A 17,023-nucleotide genomic window follows, 5' to 3' on the forward strand; every position below is an offset into this window, starting at 1 on the left:
GATTACCTGTACCTGTACTCGGTTACACGGGCAAAAATGTTGTGCAAAAGACTGGGTTCTAGTAAGAAGCAAGGTGCTGGCTCAGAAGATAAGGTTGGTTTTTACGATTATGTTTTATTGCTTTCTTTTGTGTCGTTGTTCCTTCCAATAAATTCTCTTTAGGAACTATTTGTGCAGTCATTTTACATAGTTCTACTGATAAAATTGGTTTGTTTTGCATTGTTTCAAAGGAGAACGATCAATGACTTGCTCTTGTTATCTGCCGTAGAAAAGGAAGAAGACTCAGATGTTGAGACTCTTTTACTAGAATTGGTTGCAAAAGAACCAAGGCCATTTCAAAGATCTTTCAGAATCGACTTCGAGATTTTAGATAATCAAGAGTGTATCAATTTGTTTAGGTGGGAAAATAAAACTCTAATATTAATCTCAGTACATTGCTCGTTGTTTAAGTTTGATGATAAGCTTATTTAGTACATTGGTACTTGAAAGTTTAAAAATTCTTCCCAGTTGTTAACAAAGCTTCTAATATGGCTAGGTTTAGCAAAGATGATGTCCATCTGCTTTACGACTTGCTTCGTGTCCCGGAGTTCTATAGGTGTCCAAATTGAACAGTGGTTGGTGGACAAGAGTCCTTGCTTCTGCTACTCAGGAGATTTACCTATCCCAATCGCCTATCAGATCTTTGCTCTCTGTTTGGTAGACCCGAGCCAGAGTTGAGCATGATTGTTCATAAGGTACACAGTGTGACTTACAAGTCCCTTATAGTAGTGTTTTTCAAAGGGCTATAGTGTGGTTTTAATCTTACCTGTGAATGATCTTTCATTTTTTATTCATTTGTTTTAAGACTAGAAGAGAATATTCAAAACCGACTATTCCTTTATTGTTCCGCATCCTATAAAAATCTTTCCAAAAATAAAATTAGAGTAGTCAGTGTACAATGATATAAGGTTAGTAATTTCTAGATTTCAGCAAAAACTTGAAAATTTTGCTGCAACCAATAGGCAAATATTATGTTTTTGGAGTACTTTTTGCCAACTGCCACACATGTCTCTATGGCAGCACAACTACTTCTCCTTTTGGTGTTCCACCTCCAGGCATAGACAAATATCTCAGTAACTAAATTCAAAGTCAGATTTGCAGTGATGAAAGTAGAATAATGTAAACAGAAGAGAACTTTCATTCCGTTCAAAAGGATCTGTGACTAGATTTAACTAGCATCCTGTAACGTCCTGTCATGTACCTCAGGTACTCTTTATATTACATGCATACATATGTAAAAACTTAATAGGCCAATGAGAAATTTATTGAAACTGGCATACCTGTGTGTTATTTACTTTTCAAAAGACCCAAAGGTAAAGTCTGCGTTTGACCCAAATGGCCCGTCAGGCCAGAGCTTATACTGGTTTCCTTAGCGTGATGCAATTAGGAGTATTTCTACTCCCCCCCTGGATGGGATGCTAGTCCATCGCAGGGTTACCCCCAGCATTAAATTCACCTGTACCCATTTATAAACTTGCCTGGAGAGAGGGACTATGAAAGTAAAGTCTCTTGCCTAAGAACACAACAAGTGACCAGGTTAAGGGTTGAACCTAGATTGCTTGATCCGGAGGCAGTGCACTAACCATCAGGCTACCGGGCCTCCCACAAAAGACCCAAATGCCAATGAGAAATTTACAGAGGATGGGCCTCTTTCATAGGGAAGGCTCTATATATCCATCCCATTGCAGTTCATTTAGGAAATGAGGCATATTCCAATATTTTGAAATTAGCCCCTTTCCTATGGTCAGTAGAATACACGTTTGAACAGGTTTTAAAACACTTTATCTTACTTTAAAAGGTTGTGACCATGGCAAGCCAACTTAACAAACATTGGGCACTCAGTTGCCTGAAATAAACTTTTACCTGAATCTTCTAAAGGCCATATACTAAACTTGAATATGTCAACATTGTGAACAGTCTGAAATGATATAGCATTCTTGTTGCCATCAAATTCAGATCATATAATGTGATTTGAAGTTCCTCACATGACACTAACATTTAAAGTGCCTATCACCTCAACACACTTTTCCACTTTATTTATTCTCCGAAATCGTCCCAAATACATGGTGTTGTTTATAGAACCTTTTGACTGAAATTTCACTTTTTTATTGGCTTTCAAAAACGGGAAAAGTGATCATACTTTGATCCATAACCGAGCAATGAAGGAGAATGGGTTCGATACCGGGTTGACGTAACAAATTAATTTGCATTGAGGTAGTTCCTTTGAAAACAGCGATGCAAATTAATTTGTGACGTCAACCCGGTATCGAACCCATTCCCTTTCATTGCTCGGTTATTAATCACGGTATGACCACTTTTCCCGTTTTTCAAAGCCAATGAAAGAGTGAAATTTCAATCTAAATGTTCTAAAAACAACACCATGTATTTGGGATGATTTCGGAGAATAAATATTGGAAAAGTGTGTTGAGGTGATAGGCACTTTCAATGGAAGGGCAAATTTCTGAAAAGTATATCTAAGCAATCAAAACTTGTATACTATGCGTGTAATATGCAATAGTAAATTGTCTGCTAATTATCTTTTAGATTGAATACGTGCTTGCATCATTTGTAATTGCAACTCCATTTGCTGCTCTTGTATGCCAACTCTGCATTTGTCCAGCTCCATCTGCTCTTGCTTCAGCTTTATGTCTGCTGCTAACTGCTCTCTCTCGTGCTCCAACTCTCTTTCATGAAATTTTGTGAAAGCCTTATTTTTATTTTCAAGAAATGACACGACATCTGGTCTTTTCCCTGAATGAGTTCTGGTCTTAGCTGTAACAGAAAAAAAAATATCACTAGCCTATGACTTAATAGAGCGAGTTTCAGATGAGTGAAGAAAGCTAACTGCACAGTAAATACACTTACAACCAGCCATACAAACTACTTTATTTTAAATATGGTAATTCTAAAGGGGTTTGGCTAGTGATATTATACACCTCCCATACATGGCATGTTGTTGGCAAATTGCCCCCATCTCAGAAATAAAAGTTAATACTTGGAAAGTCATGAAAAATACCCCCACCTCCCCCCACAACGGACAAGTAACTTAACATGGCTGTCTGCATATGGGATTTCATGGAATTGCACATTGCCCATTTCAGCTGGAACAAACGCTCATGCCTTATTGAAAAGTCAAGTACCCGAAAATGGTTATTCAGAAATGAATGTGATGGGAAACTCAAACCTGGCACGGTGACAATATCCCTTGAGCAAACCTCTCTTATCAGTAATCTAGGTACAGTATTGTTTTAATTTGCTTTTATTTTGAAGGTTACAAAATAGTTGCTGACCCAGGAGATATATTTTTTCTAAAAAATTAATAGCACCTCTCTCTTCAATTAGCCTCCCACCCTACAATATTAACAACTACAGAAAAGATCAGTTTCTAACTATCCAATAACCTTCTAAAAGATGCCCTTTTCTCGTATAACTATTTTGATTTATTTCATTACAGAAACTGATCAACAGTAGTAAGTTACTTTTAAAAAAAGCTACGTTTTTTCCTGCTTGGGCCCGGACTGTCATCTTCATCTTCATCACTTCCACTTCCTGATGATTCTATACAAAGACAATGCCACCATCTCGGAAATAGAAAGGATAATTCTCATAGGTTCCTTTTATATGAAGTCATTCTACAGTACTACAGTACATTACACTTTGCCTTACTTTGCGTCAGAGTTTTCATTGTTTATCTTCGTCTTCTTTTGCCCTTTTCTTGATTTTCTTGACCCCTTTGTCATCCATCAACTGATGGATTACATTGTATTCCTCCTCTGTGCCAGATCTGTTAAGGTAAACATCAACAACTTGTGAGGGAGGGGTAGGTGGTTTTGAAAATTAATAAGCTGTGAAAATACTTAGTTCTATATTATACCTAAAGTGCCTATGAAGCGAAAAAAATTTGTGACATATTTTTGAAATATACCGTTTGAAATACACGATTCCAAAGTTTGAGATGGTTAGGGTGAAAAAAAATGGTCAAGGGAATGGGTCCGAGTTAGTCCAAAATATCTTGACGTGATGTCACTTGGGTGCCGAAAGTTTGTTTACACATTGAAGTTCCACTGGAAGCAAAGTGTGTATAGAGCGAGAAGACATGTCAAGCGAGTTCGAAATTAGCGACTATTCGCAGACATTAAGCGAACCCGAGGAAGAAGAAATGAAAGAAGAAGAGGACGACTATGTCCAGGTTATATTCAGTCAGATCGAACCTTACCAGGATGAACCTTTAGCCAAAGATGACAGCGCGGGTGAGGGAAATGAAGTCGATGAAGAAGCAGACGAAGACGGTCTTACACCTACCGTACTGGAAGCCAGATACGAAAAAGAGATTCCTGTTAATTCATGGTTCGTTTAACTGCTGTTGTATCTTTCAGTATAAACTTCTTCGTTGTGCCAGAACTTTTTAAAACGCGAAGACTTATGCTTGCTTACCATTGTCATGTGCATGGCGTCACAAACACTGGCGGGCTGGCTAATTTGCTGTTTATCGCACATTCATTTTTATCTGTGGACGTTTATAATTTTCTGGTGCCAATGTGAACACTGCAGAGACGAAAATTTAGTCAGTGCGTGGGAGTTTAGTTGCCGTAGAGAAGTGGCCAATGCATCGAGAATATTGACCTTTGATGGGTCAATTGAACGCATATCCTGCGTAACACAGCACGAAGATTTTATAGCACTTACTAACAGGACGGTGCTGCTTCAAGTCGCTCCACAACTGAGGGCCAAAGAGGGCCAAAAGTACCGTGGTTGATCTGACGTTTCTGAAAACGAGTGAGTTCAGTTCTACCGTGAGATTTCTTTAGCTACGTTGAGTCAATATAGTCTCTCAGCAATAGTACTTTTCTCTGTGCTATGATGGCCCCGGAATATATTTTTTTCCCAGTTCAGTTTTGTTTTTCACAGCTCAGTTAATTCTTTTCATGTCTGGTAACTAAGTTAAAACTAAAACTGGACTAACATGAAATAAAACTGTATTGTAAAAAAATAATTTTGGTCCATCATTGTCAGGTTTTTAACCTCGCCCACCAAATTTTCTAAGTATGAAAGGTGACAGCTATAATTTCCAGTCTGCTCTCGTGATGAAGAGAATTGTGTACATGTATTGAATTCCAAGTGCCCTTGTTTTGGTTGATATTATTTATTTTTTTCATTTTTACAGGTTTATCCGGGCAGTGGCTTTTCGCTGGATTATTCACTGGCTGTGTGGTTATATGGGGTGGAAAAATCGAAGACCACTTCCAGCTTGCATTTATAATAATATAAGGACACGTTATCAGACCTTACACATGCAGTCAACAGGCTATAATGAGGCATAGTTCTGGGAATCCAGGGCCATAGGTGGAAAAAAAAAATGACTAAGGCAATGTTCATTAGGATATTATGACTCAGGAAATCTGCATGGTTTAATTTTCTTCCTACATATCATAGCTATTTAGGGTGTTCATAACGACTGTAAACAACAAAAACCAAAAAATGACTGAGACAAGTGCCTCGCTTTGCTTGTTACTAGCCACAGCCCTGGAATCAAACCCAAAGTATTCTGACTTTATGATGATGATGGTGATGATGATGATGATGATGATGATGATGATGATTGATGATGATTGATGATGATGATGATGATGATGATGATTAGATTGATGGTGGACTTTGGACCCTTTTTTGTGGACTTGGCGTTGGCTTTGAGACTTGGAGTTGACTTAAGGACTTACGGCAAAGTGGACTTGAGGACCTTTTGTGGACTCAGCGTCCTTTTTTGTGTTGACTTAAGGACTACGTTATTGTACTATCTTTACCATCCCTATTTTATTCATTCTATCTCTTTTTGACAGAGTTCTATTGCACTTGAAGAACACAAGTTGGACAAAACGTCTGAATAGATGTTACTGTGAGACCATCACTCAGCAGCCTTTGGGAACAATACGATCAAAATGAGCGAAGACCAGGAAAAGTTATTACGTTAGAAAATGAAGTGTAATTACAGTCTATGACGACAGTGTATAACAAAAATTATGCTTTATTTCAGTTATTTTTTTCCTTCAAAAAAATGCAATGAGAACAGGATTTGAGAAAAATAGGAAAATGGGTTAGAGTGGCTTTTAATAGCAAATTTATTGTTTTGGCCACCGTCTGTGTCAACGAAATCTACTACAGTGTACTAGGGTAGTTAAATTGTAGAATTTTCGGACAAAAAATATGAAAATGCGCTAGAGTGGCTTCCGGTTGAACATTAAAAGTCATTTATATATATGTATTGGCACTGAATGATTTCATCGTAGTTACAAAAATGTACAACATATCTTCATTCTTCGTTTGCTGTTTCCGCTTGTTTCTGTTATGTTTACATTGGTTTCCAACGATCTCCGTTGTTGTGTTTGACGAAAAACGAGTTGTTAACGTTTTAATTTATCGAAAACCACTCCTGCGCAAAAAGTAACATCAAACTGGTTTTTGATACTTATAAATCCGTGCGCAACAGATTGTTCGTATACATAAACGATGGTGGGACACTACAAGTTACAAGAACTAAACATGACCAAAAAATCGATTAACGAGGTAGTACCATTCTAGAAATTTCAAGGTGATCAATCCACAAAACATCCTAAACCTATAGGCCACTTCTGAGTTCCAAAAGTCCTCACTTTCAAAATGAGGCTAAGTGCACAACCTTTTTTGTGAAAGTGAGTTTTATTTGCATGAGAATGAAAAATCATTTCTATATCAGTGGCTGAGCATTTACCCTCGTTCTGATACAAAGGTCCAGGGAACTTCAGAAGTGGCCTATTGAACTATTGCCTGAGTCGGCAACAGAACAAAACAGAACTCCTAGAAAAGGTAACAAAGATTTCTGTGAATACCTTAAACCTTTAGCTTGGCCCCGTTTTTTTATGGGCATAATAAAATATAAAAACTCAACATGCATGTATAGAACGGTGGCTATGCGCCATAAGTTACAAGATAATGCTAAATAAGACGAGAACTCTGACAATTTTTGAACCTGTTCAAAAAGTATCAATTTATCTATCTCTCCTTTTTGAAGTAGTAACGTGGCAGAAATCATGCAGAAAAAAAACAAGAAGACACAGAAAACTAAAGCATTTTGTTCGAGACAACTGCTGTCTTTCAATTATTAAAATACGTTTTTTTTTTGGATCATTCACCATGAAATCAGGAATGCTCTCCTTTACTTTCTCCACTGCCTGATGTGAGTTGCACGAAGACCTCTGATCTTGTCAGTAACTTTCTGCCTAGAGTATTTTTGTATGATGTCTTTATGGCGGCTCTTGTTCAATTGCGGTACAACATCTTTTGATTCAATCTTTTGACTGCATTGAATCAAAGCCTTAAAAAGGTTTCAAAAGACCATGAACTCCTCTTCTTCAAAAACTCTCGATTTTCCTTGAGTTGTAGTCGGACTTATAATTGAGTTCGAGTCGCTTGCATTGTCATTACAATCGCTGGCCTCCACGTCTTCAAAAAGAGAACCCTGAGATTTCTTGAACCTGTACAATCCTCTCACTTTGTCCAACAGTCTTTTGTTTTCAAAGTCCACGAGCAGTGGCTTTGTGCGCTTAAGAGCAAGGACTTTCTGACCGTGGAAGCCTAACAAGTATGAAAGCTTGCTTGCACTTATTACTGTAACCCTCAAAGAGTGCCATTCACTTGACCCCTGATCCACTTTGATATAATTGCACCCATACGGTTCAGGTTTATTCATGTACTTTGGCATTGACAATATTTTCGGTTTTCCCTTTGCATTGTGGACAATATCCAGAAGCTCCTTCATAGCCTTCTTTTTATTTACAAACATCAAATCAGACTTTGCATGTGTAAGGCTTTCCTTTAATTGGGAGGCATCCTTTAGCTCAGTGAATTTCTCATCATCAATCACAAGATTTGAATGCCAGACATCACCGGACATCGCAAAGAGTCGTGGCCTCCAAAGTGTGTCACTCTTCGTACAATAACTGTTATCCTCCAGAACAGACCTTAGTTTGAAAGCATTTTTACTGCAACTGATTGGAAAGAGCAGAAACAATACTGAACTCAGTCAGTGTCTTGAAGAAGTGGTTCTGTAGATTCTGACCATCAATGCCATTCTTAATGACATTTTCAACTTGATGTAGATCTCGTTTTAGCCAGTCACTTTTCAAATCATCACCATTGGCAGGTACATTGACATCCTTTCTTTTTTTGTTTTTCTTTTAGCACCGAGGGACCTTTGTGAAGATCGCATGTTTTCAGAGGTGTATGAGACGTACTTGTGGTTTTTCGAGGAGGCAGATTTCCTTTCATGTGTCATGTTTGCATTTTCTGTGTTCCTGTTAAGGTTAGAAGCTTTACCTTGTGTTCGTTAAAGTGATTTAGGTACATCAAGAGAGCGATTATGTGACAACAGATTCCACATTTTCGAATTGAACATGTGCAGTGTGGTAGCTGGACAAGTGACGTCCTTTCCAAAAATTTTCACAACCAAAGCCTTGACAAAAACAGACGTACTGTTGTCCTCGACTGGTTTTCCTGGAGAAAAACATTCTCTTGGCTTTTTGGTACTGTCCTTTGCGTCCCTGTCGTTTAAAAGGTACATAATGAGAAATAATCTCTGGCTTTACCTTAGGGTAAAAAAGGCTGTCTGCGGTCCACTCGCCAGAAGGTGGTGGTATTATTGTTTTATCCATACTCATCTTAAAATTGAAACTCTTATTAATTTCCTTGATGTGTTTCTCAAGCAGATCGTTATCCTTCTGAAATGGCAGTAGTCAATGAACAAGCTTGTGCTTTGTTCCCGAAAATTTCAATTTGAGCTCGCTAAGAAGAGATTTTAGCTCGTCAACACTCCACTTTGTGATATCTTCTGGCACCCACTCTGTAAACGTTTTATCTTCGTCCATATTTCTGTAATAAAAACAATCTAAATGAGTCTCAAAAATTAATGACTCCTCTATGGTCGCTGTAAATTCAGCGTGCGTTCTCTCAGCTGTTGTGCAAATATCTGGCAGGCTTCAAATTCGCCCCAGTCCCTCTCGATATGAAATCCGGCAATGAATGCTACCAATCGCGAGACCTTTCTTGAGTAATGTAACCTTTTATTAGGAAAATAGTTGTCACAATAATGCAAGAACCTGGCTTTTATGTAAAGCCAGGAAGTATGTGACAGAAGAGCATCTACTTGTTTATGAACTTTTGCATGTTTCCAGATTACGTACCTGATTTGTTTACAGGTTTTTTTTAATGGCGGTCTGTTGTTCAGGGCAAAGTGCCATACCCTAACATGGGGCGAGAGTTCAAACCTGATCCTGAGGTTTCATGGCTATCTAGAAAAGTACTAAGCGCCTTTTGAAAGCTGCATGTCTTTTGTGATCTTACTTAAAGCAACAGGAAGAGAGTACAATGATTATTCACTGATTTTTAGACTATTAGGAAACTAAAACATTTTTGGAATTGTGCTAACCAGTATGTGAAAGTGCATAATGTTAATGAATGCTACCAGGCCCAAAACGCAACCCGACTAAACAGTTGGATTGCCTAAATATTTAGCTTATACCTGTTCGTGTTGTACTATTACATTAAAATACTGTACCTGAAGTAAGCTAGTGTGTGAAGGAGTACAACTACTCTGTGTTGTTGTTGTTGTGATGATGTGTGGAATAAAGAGATCCCACCTACCCAGTCAAGCAACTTTTCAAATCTATACTGAAATCTCCATTGGCCATTTGAATGTTATCATTAAACTTGTTAACTCCATCAGCAACCATTTGAACAGAGGGTGCTGTCTTGGATGATACACGTCCATGTGGGTCATTTTACCAGTGACCTATTTTACATCATCAACCAACACTTGAAGTATTCAGCAACAGACTTCAGATTCACTTCATACTTCAAGGTTTCAAGTTTCAAGGTTTTATTTTCAAGGTTTCAAGGTTTTATTTGCCATGATTACATATAATGTATCCGATTTAATAAACAAAATACAAAAAAAAATTGTAAAAAAGGCGAGGAAGCCCATAAAGAAACTATAAGAGCTTATGGAACGATGGGCTTCCTCAAATTAGACTAAGAAATTAAGTTTAAGATAGCACTGCGACGTAATACAATATATTATTAAAAAGACGAAAGAGTGCATACACACACATTTATCGACAAAAATACTAAAGCGTAAATACTTCGAAGAATTTGATGCTACTAACGATAAAGAAGAAATCTTTTAAGGTTTTTGCAAAACTGAGCGGTAAATCCAGAGGACTTAATTTGACTGTCAAGAGAATTGAAAAATTTATGGCCTTGGAAGCGGATTGAAAATTTTCGTAAATTAGTTCGAACTAATGGAATATAAAAATTGGAATTGGATGAGTTTCTAGTGTTATAAGGATGAATATAATTAGCCAGTGTAAACATGTCATTAAATGAATTCGGAAGTAAACCTTTAGAGAAGAAAAACATAAACTTGCCTAAATGAAACAAAACAACATTACTGAATTTTAAAACTTCGAGATCTCGAAAAATAGGAGCTGTATGGGAATCAAAGGGAACTTTAGCAACAATTCGAATTGCTTTCTTCTGGAAAGTAACTATTCTTTTTAAGTTAGAATTATAGGTCATTCCCCATACAGAAACGCAGTAAATTAAGTATGGATAAATTAAGCTATAATACAAAATACAAAGAGAGGCTGTAGAAAGGCAAAAACTTGACCTGTACAGGATACCAATGGACTTTGAAATTTTTCTGGATACATTTAAGATGTGAGGTTTCCAAGTCAAATTTTCATCAATAACTACACCCAAAAATACAGTCTCTATTACCTGCTCAATCGGAGAGCCATCTATTGAAAAAGCAAGATCGTATTTTTGTCTCTTTTGTCGAGGTTGGAAAATCATAAACTTAGATTTCTTTAAGTTAATAGAAAGCTTGTTTGCTCGACACCAATCAGATAATTTTGTCACTTCGAGGTTAAAAATTGTAGACAGAGTATTTATATCTTTATGAGAAAAAAATATATTCGTATTGTCAGCAAAAAGTATAAATTCTAAAACATTTGACACATTACATAAGTCATTAATGTATATCAGAAATAAGAGAGGGCCCAGAATTGACCCTTGCGGTACGCTGCACCTAATCCGTTGACGAAAAGAGCACAAACTATTAAACTCCACATACTGTTGCCTATTACTCAGATAACTACGAAACCAATTGAGTGCAAGACCCCTGATTCCGTAGTGTTCTAATTTTTCAAGCAAAATATTGTGATCTACAGTGTCAAATGCTTTAGACAAGTCTATGAAAACACCCACCGTTATTTCTCTATTATCTATTGCACAGGATATTTTATCGTAAAGTCTGGTTAAAGCATAAGAGGTTGAATGACTTTTACGAAAACCGAATTGAGTGTTCGATACTATCTTGTGCCTATCAAAGAAAGCTAGTAAGCGTTTATACATAATTTTTTCTAAAATTTTCGAAAATGCAGGTAAAATTGAAACCGGTCTGTAATTCGTAAATACATTGCTGGCACCAGATTTGTAGAGAGGAATAACACGAGCAATCTTCATCTCGTCAGGCACTGCCCCGGTAGTATTTGAAAGATTGAAAATACTTGTTAAAGGACTAATGATACAATTGATACACTCTTTGATTGTACCTATAGATATATTATCAAAACCTGGGGCAGCACTTGAACGAAAGCTACTGCAAATATCTATAATTTCTTTGTTTACTAACTCTAGGAAAACGGAATTAACCAGCCGTTCAGGCAAAAAATGGGAAAAGGAATTAAGAGATCTTGGGATTTTGCTGGCTAGGCTAGGTCCAATGTTAGTAAAATACTTACAAAATTGATCAGCAATCTCCTTAGGATCCGATATTTCAATAGAATCGTGATGAAAAACCGATGGCAATTGGCGTCTACGATTGTTACGATTTAGAATCTCATTCAGCAGAGAAACTTACCTGCAGATGAGGGTACTAAAGAATTTCCAACAGCTGAAAGGATTTCTCTTGTGCCTTGCAATCCTGTGATGATTGAAACTTCCCCAAGCTGTGAATCGCAGAGAAATAGTTGCAATCCAACTCTGAACAAAGACCAGATTTTGGCATGAAACTAGAAAATATGGCACTTCATTTTCCTGTTCCCTGTTTGCCATTTCATGCTAAAATGGAAACAACTGACGATCTGCTATATTATTTTAGCTTATGTGTCTTGAGAGCCCTGAGGCATGCAAATCCAGTCCTGTACCCAAACGTTGATGGGATGGGATAGGATTGGATGGCACGAGGAAACGTGTTGATTCTAATTGAGAGATTAAAGAGATTTGTTAAGGGCTCATAGATATAAGGAGAGTGTAAAGTATTAATGAGTCAAATGAGTCAATGAGTCAGGTCTGAAAAAAAAAAATTCTGTAGAAACAATAAAATTATGCGTTACGTTTACTTATTTTGTCTAGTTGTTTTATTGCTGCCTGCACAAGGCACTGAGCTTGTTGCCTTTTAAAGTGCCCCTGTGACCAAAAAATCAATTCATATTTTTCTTTGGATTTCAAAACTATGTTAACAAAACACTAAGTGACCCACGTTTTAAGCCTTGATTTAAAAAAGACACCTCTTTATTTTAACTGTAATTTTCCTATTTAATGGTCCGCCATTACTAACATTATGTTCTTGAGAGAGCTGGATCGAGGAGAAAATGACGTCAAAGGCTCACTAGTTTAAGAATGCAATACGTGTGTACGCTGCAGAATTAATATGCAGCACGGGGGTTTTGGGCTTTCAGACTTTCAAACTCACGCTTTGCATATATAATAAGCTACGTTCACACGCTGAAATTTTAAGCTAGTGAGCCTCTGACGTCACTTTTCCCTGGATCCAACCGTCTGAGGTCCAATCGGTCAGTTTTGAACGTGAGTAATGGCGGACCGTGAAATCCAAAACTTACACTCAAAGTAAACGGCCTTTGGATAAAAATCAAAGCTCAAAATTTTGCTAGTCAGGTGTTAAGCAAACACACTTTCAAAATCTAAAGGAAAAAAGGAAGTGGTTTTTTTGATCACAGGGGCACTTTAAATCTCGAGCCGGGCTGTTTATTAGCAGTTCCCAGGCCCTGCTGCGTAGCACCCGACTGGAAGCGAAAAATATGGCGGCCTAAATGTTGTGACTGCAATGGAAGAAAGTATTGAATTCCCTTTAAACACAACGCTCAAAGAAAATTGAGTTAAACCTGTTGTGGAGTTTCCCAGTGCTCAATGACTTATATCTGTGAACAGCCGTTCTTTGACATTTGGTGTATTGATGATTTGAAGTAGAAAATCGGTCGCAAGTGCCAAGGTAAGTTCTTTAACATATGTATCGGTAAGGTACTGACTAGTTTGTCACGCTGGTGTAAATTGGAAAGGGAAACCCTAACTGTAAATCACTCTTTTTCACCCTTCCCACTTGTCCCCCACGCCACTGCTTTGTTGTATCCAGTCTTCGTAGTTTTATTTACTTTTGTCCTCCATTGACCGAGATCTCCCATTATCAGGAAGAAAAATGACTTGGTATTCATTATCCATTTGTTTTTACAGGTGCATTTAAGTAATAATATGATTTGTACAGATACGGAGTCATTTCAGAATGGCAGCCAAATGAAAGGTATCAACAATCAACAGTAACTTTATTAATAATGTCACTATATGGTCTATCAATCTTCTTCCGTCTTTGCAACTGACTGACCAACCTACTCTTTGATACTCTTTCGGTTTAGAGCAATGGATGTCCTATAAAATACAGTGCGAGTGCACAAAAATGGGTGGACAAGAAACAGCATGCACCATATGAATCCCCGAACTGATTTATATCCCGAAAACGTGAGCAAGATCGACAAAGTAAAATTGTACTGCGTCCGCTTGGGAAAGAGTTTTGAAAGTCACCCATGGCATTATGTTATCTAAAAGTAATTTATCAAATGGTGATTTAAAGAGAACTTTTTGTTGAAAACTGTAACCTCTAATGTCAAGCAAACAATCGTTTCAGATTAAAATTTCCACACCAATAAGAAACTTATGAACGTGCAATGTTTGTTTCCAAAACAACGAAATATAGTCAACAACCTCGCAACAGATTTTTCCAATTAATTTAAAACCACATTTAAAGATTCACGAACCTCCTTGTAACTCATCAAAACAGCACAAAGCTGGCAAGCAAAACTATGGAGGGTTTATAGTTTACCCTTTGTAAGGTAACGTAAGTCGTCATTGTAAGGTAGCCCCAACTTGTACTAGATTGGCAGATCCTTAGTAACCTTGAAAATGAAACAAGATTTTAATTAGAGCTGGTGTATCTCATCTTGCTGGAAAGTCATAACAAGGCCATTAATGACACAAACAATATCAACTCTGGGAGGGGTCAGAGAGCACCCGGAGAGTTTGCAATTTTCTCATCAATTAGCATTCATTCGCAGTAAAACCTGTCACATATGTCATTTCTGAGTGGTATATGCAACCTCTCCAAAGCACTCTAACCTCCCTTAAAGCTTAAACAATAACAAACACAAGGAGGATGTACACGAACAATCCTTTATCTGTAAAACTGGTTCAGGTTTGATTGCTGTCTATGGTGTGCTACAGCTGTAACAACAGCTAACCTCAGCGTGACCACGTACTAACACAACTTTTGTCTGCAAGGTATATTAAGTTTGATTACGGTCCTCTAACAAAAAACTCAACAATGATGCACACTGCTATTTAGCTGGCGTATGGTCATACTTTTGGACGTTTGTACAGGTAAGGTACATGCACAGAGAAATAATTTTGCAGTTCGCTGTTTATTATGCTTCATAATGACAGCTCATGAATCCGAACTTGAGAGTCCTGACAACGACTCTGTACATGTACCTTTCCACCTGTCTACAAACTTTGCAGTGGTGTTAAACTGATAACTACTACTGAAAATAACTTTAAAACAACCAAGCCCTTTTTCTCAAAAGACTTGAAATAGGGCCCTAACATCGGCTAGCATTGCCCATGAAAATAGCAGCAGCTAGCAATTCTTATTGAGGACCCATGTGAAGTGTGGCCCTTGGTCACATGACCGGTATAAATTTTCTATTCTCAAATTGCTATTTGGAGCTTGAAAGGTAGTTTTGTAGCACGTTTTGGCTCCTGAAACAGAATTTTCGATACTTTGAAGCTAATTTTTAGCTTTGGTTTTGTGCTCCAAAACAGTTGGTAAGATTACAAATCTTGGCATTTTGTACCCAATACATATTTCTTATTGTGCAGAGAAACCTAACATGACTAGTGTTGAACTGGCCTGTGTTAACTAAAGCTGAACTAGACTGCCAGCAGTCTCTTTCTTTTCCTAACTTCTGTAGAGCATAGTGCGTCGCGTAGCGCGCGATTGATCAAGCGAGCGAGGAAGCCGCAACCTGAGAGAAACGCGGGTGCAGAGGGAAAGGAAAAAGAAAGAGACTGCGGAGGTTCTTTTGATCTTTGTATTTGTCGCCGTTGACAGCTCTTTGAGTGATAGCTCCGCCCACTTTGAGAAACCATGTCATTTCGCGGGAAAATGATGTCGTAACTTCGTGCGTGAAATTAACACGACTGAGCGGATAGATTGACAAACTTTTATAAGAATGGTGAAATGAACGTGGAGGAAACTCCAACAAAACGTGTTCCGCAAGCAAAAAAAAGGCAGAAAGAGGAAAGCAGAAGCGTCTCAGTTTTGCCGAGTTTGCCATCGTTCTTTTCAGTCAAAAGCGGGATATATTTCAACTGAAAACATATTTCAGATTCCCAAGAGCAAAGGGTTGAATAAGGCACAGGAGTCATACCTCGTCGAGAACCTTGGATTTAGTGTGGAAACCGGAGGGCTACTCTCGACCCGTGTTTGTTCTACGTGTGGTTCAAAGGTGAGAGCAGCAGCGGTGACAATTTCTATTTTAGAGTCGAACTTAAACAAGCCTGCCCCATGTATTATTCAGGAAGAGAATGTAGAAAATTCCATTATTTAGGTAATCATTAATTTCATGTTTGGTGTAAGTTTCAATAGAAGCTTATATTAGCATCACATTTAACAAAGATGTTGTCAGTTGCCATTTGGTGTAGTTTTTGCTTCAGTTACACAAATATTGATCTGAGCATCTGATGTTTTTAGAGGTGATCAGGAATGGAAGCTGGATGGAATTATTTTAATTAATAAAATTGTTTGTTTAATACAATTTTTCTTGAGTCCATATCTGAATTGTCTTAAGTCAAATAAGATGCAAAGCTAAAACAATTTACTTGCCCTTAATTCTGGTTTATTATCTATTTTCCACAGAATTGTTGCTGACAATTTTGATTTGAGTGTGAAAGCAAGAAGTTAGTCAAAAGCTCACTCCAACCAGTCTATCCACTGGACTCAGCAATATGCAATTAAAGACAGGGTTGTGCCACAGCCATCTAATAGTGACAACCAACCATTGTTCAGGCGTGCAGAACTTGACTTGCAGAAATTGTTACCAACTTCTGATGTCCAGCTTGACTTCAAGAGGGATTGCATCATCCTGGTTAGTCGAATTATAACAGCCTACATTCCAGTATTTTCTTTCCTGAAGGACACTGTGATACATCACATGCCACACCCATACTCAGAGGAGCAGTCTAAGAAATCTGAAACAGTAAGTAACAATTAACAACAGTTTGAAGAATGGTCTAAACGACAACACTGACCCTTCTTGAAAAATTGATCATTTCTTTTTTTAAGGAATCCTTTATTAATAGGCCCGGTCACTGAGTAAGCCTATTAGCTGGGTGTAAAAGTGTTAATGCTGTTTACTTTTGCTTGGACTTTCCGTGTTGCCTTGGTTTAGAGTTTCTTAACAGCAATATTGCAGGAGAGATAGCCCAACTACTAACAAAAAACCAGGAGAATTATGCGCCATGTCAGGCTGAGACAGTTCTGGAGCCTATATTCTTTGATGGGGATACCCTCACTGAAGAGAGGGCAATAAATGTCCAGTGGATCTTC

The 17,023-nt window shown here is 37.8% G+C and overlaps 1 pseudogene; it reads left to right on the plus strand.

Annotated features, from left to right (window-relative positions):
• The first annotated feature begins 4,135 nt into the window (after nt 1–4,135).
• On the plus strand, nt 4,136–5,360 carry LOC138016219 (uncharacterized; annotated as a pseudogene).
• The last annotated feature ends 11,663 nt before the right edge of the window (nt 5,361–17,023 follow it).

The sequence above is a fragment of the Montipora capricornis genome, chromosome 9 (assembly GCF_036669925.1).
Source record: "Montipora capricornis isolate CH-2021 chromosome 9, ASM3666992v2, whole genome shotgun sequence".
In the NCBI taxonomy this organism is placed as follows: domain Eukaryota; kingdom Metazoa; phylum Cnidaria; class Anthozoa; order Scleractinia; family Acroporidae; genus Montipora; species Montipora capricornis.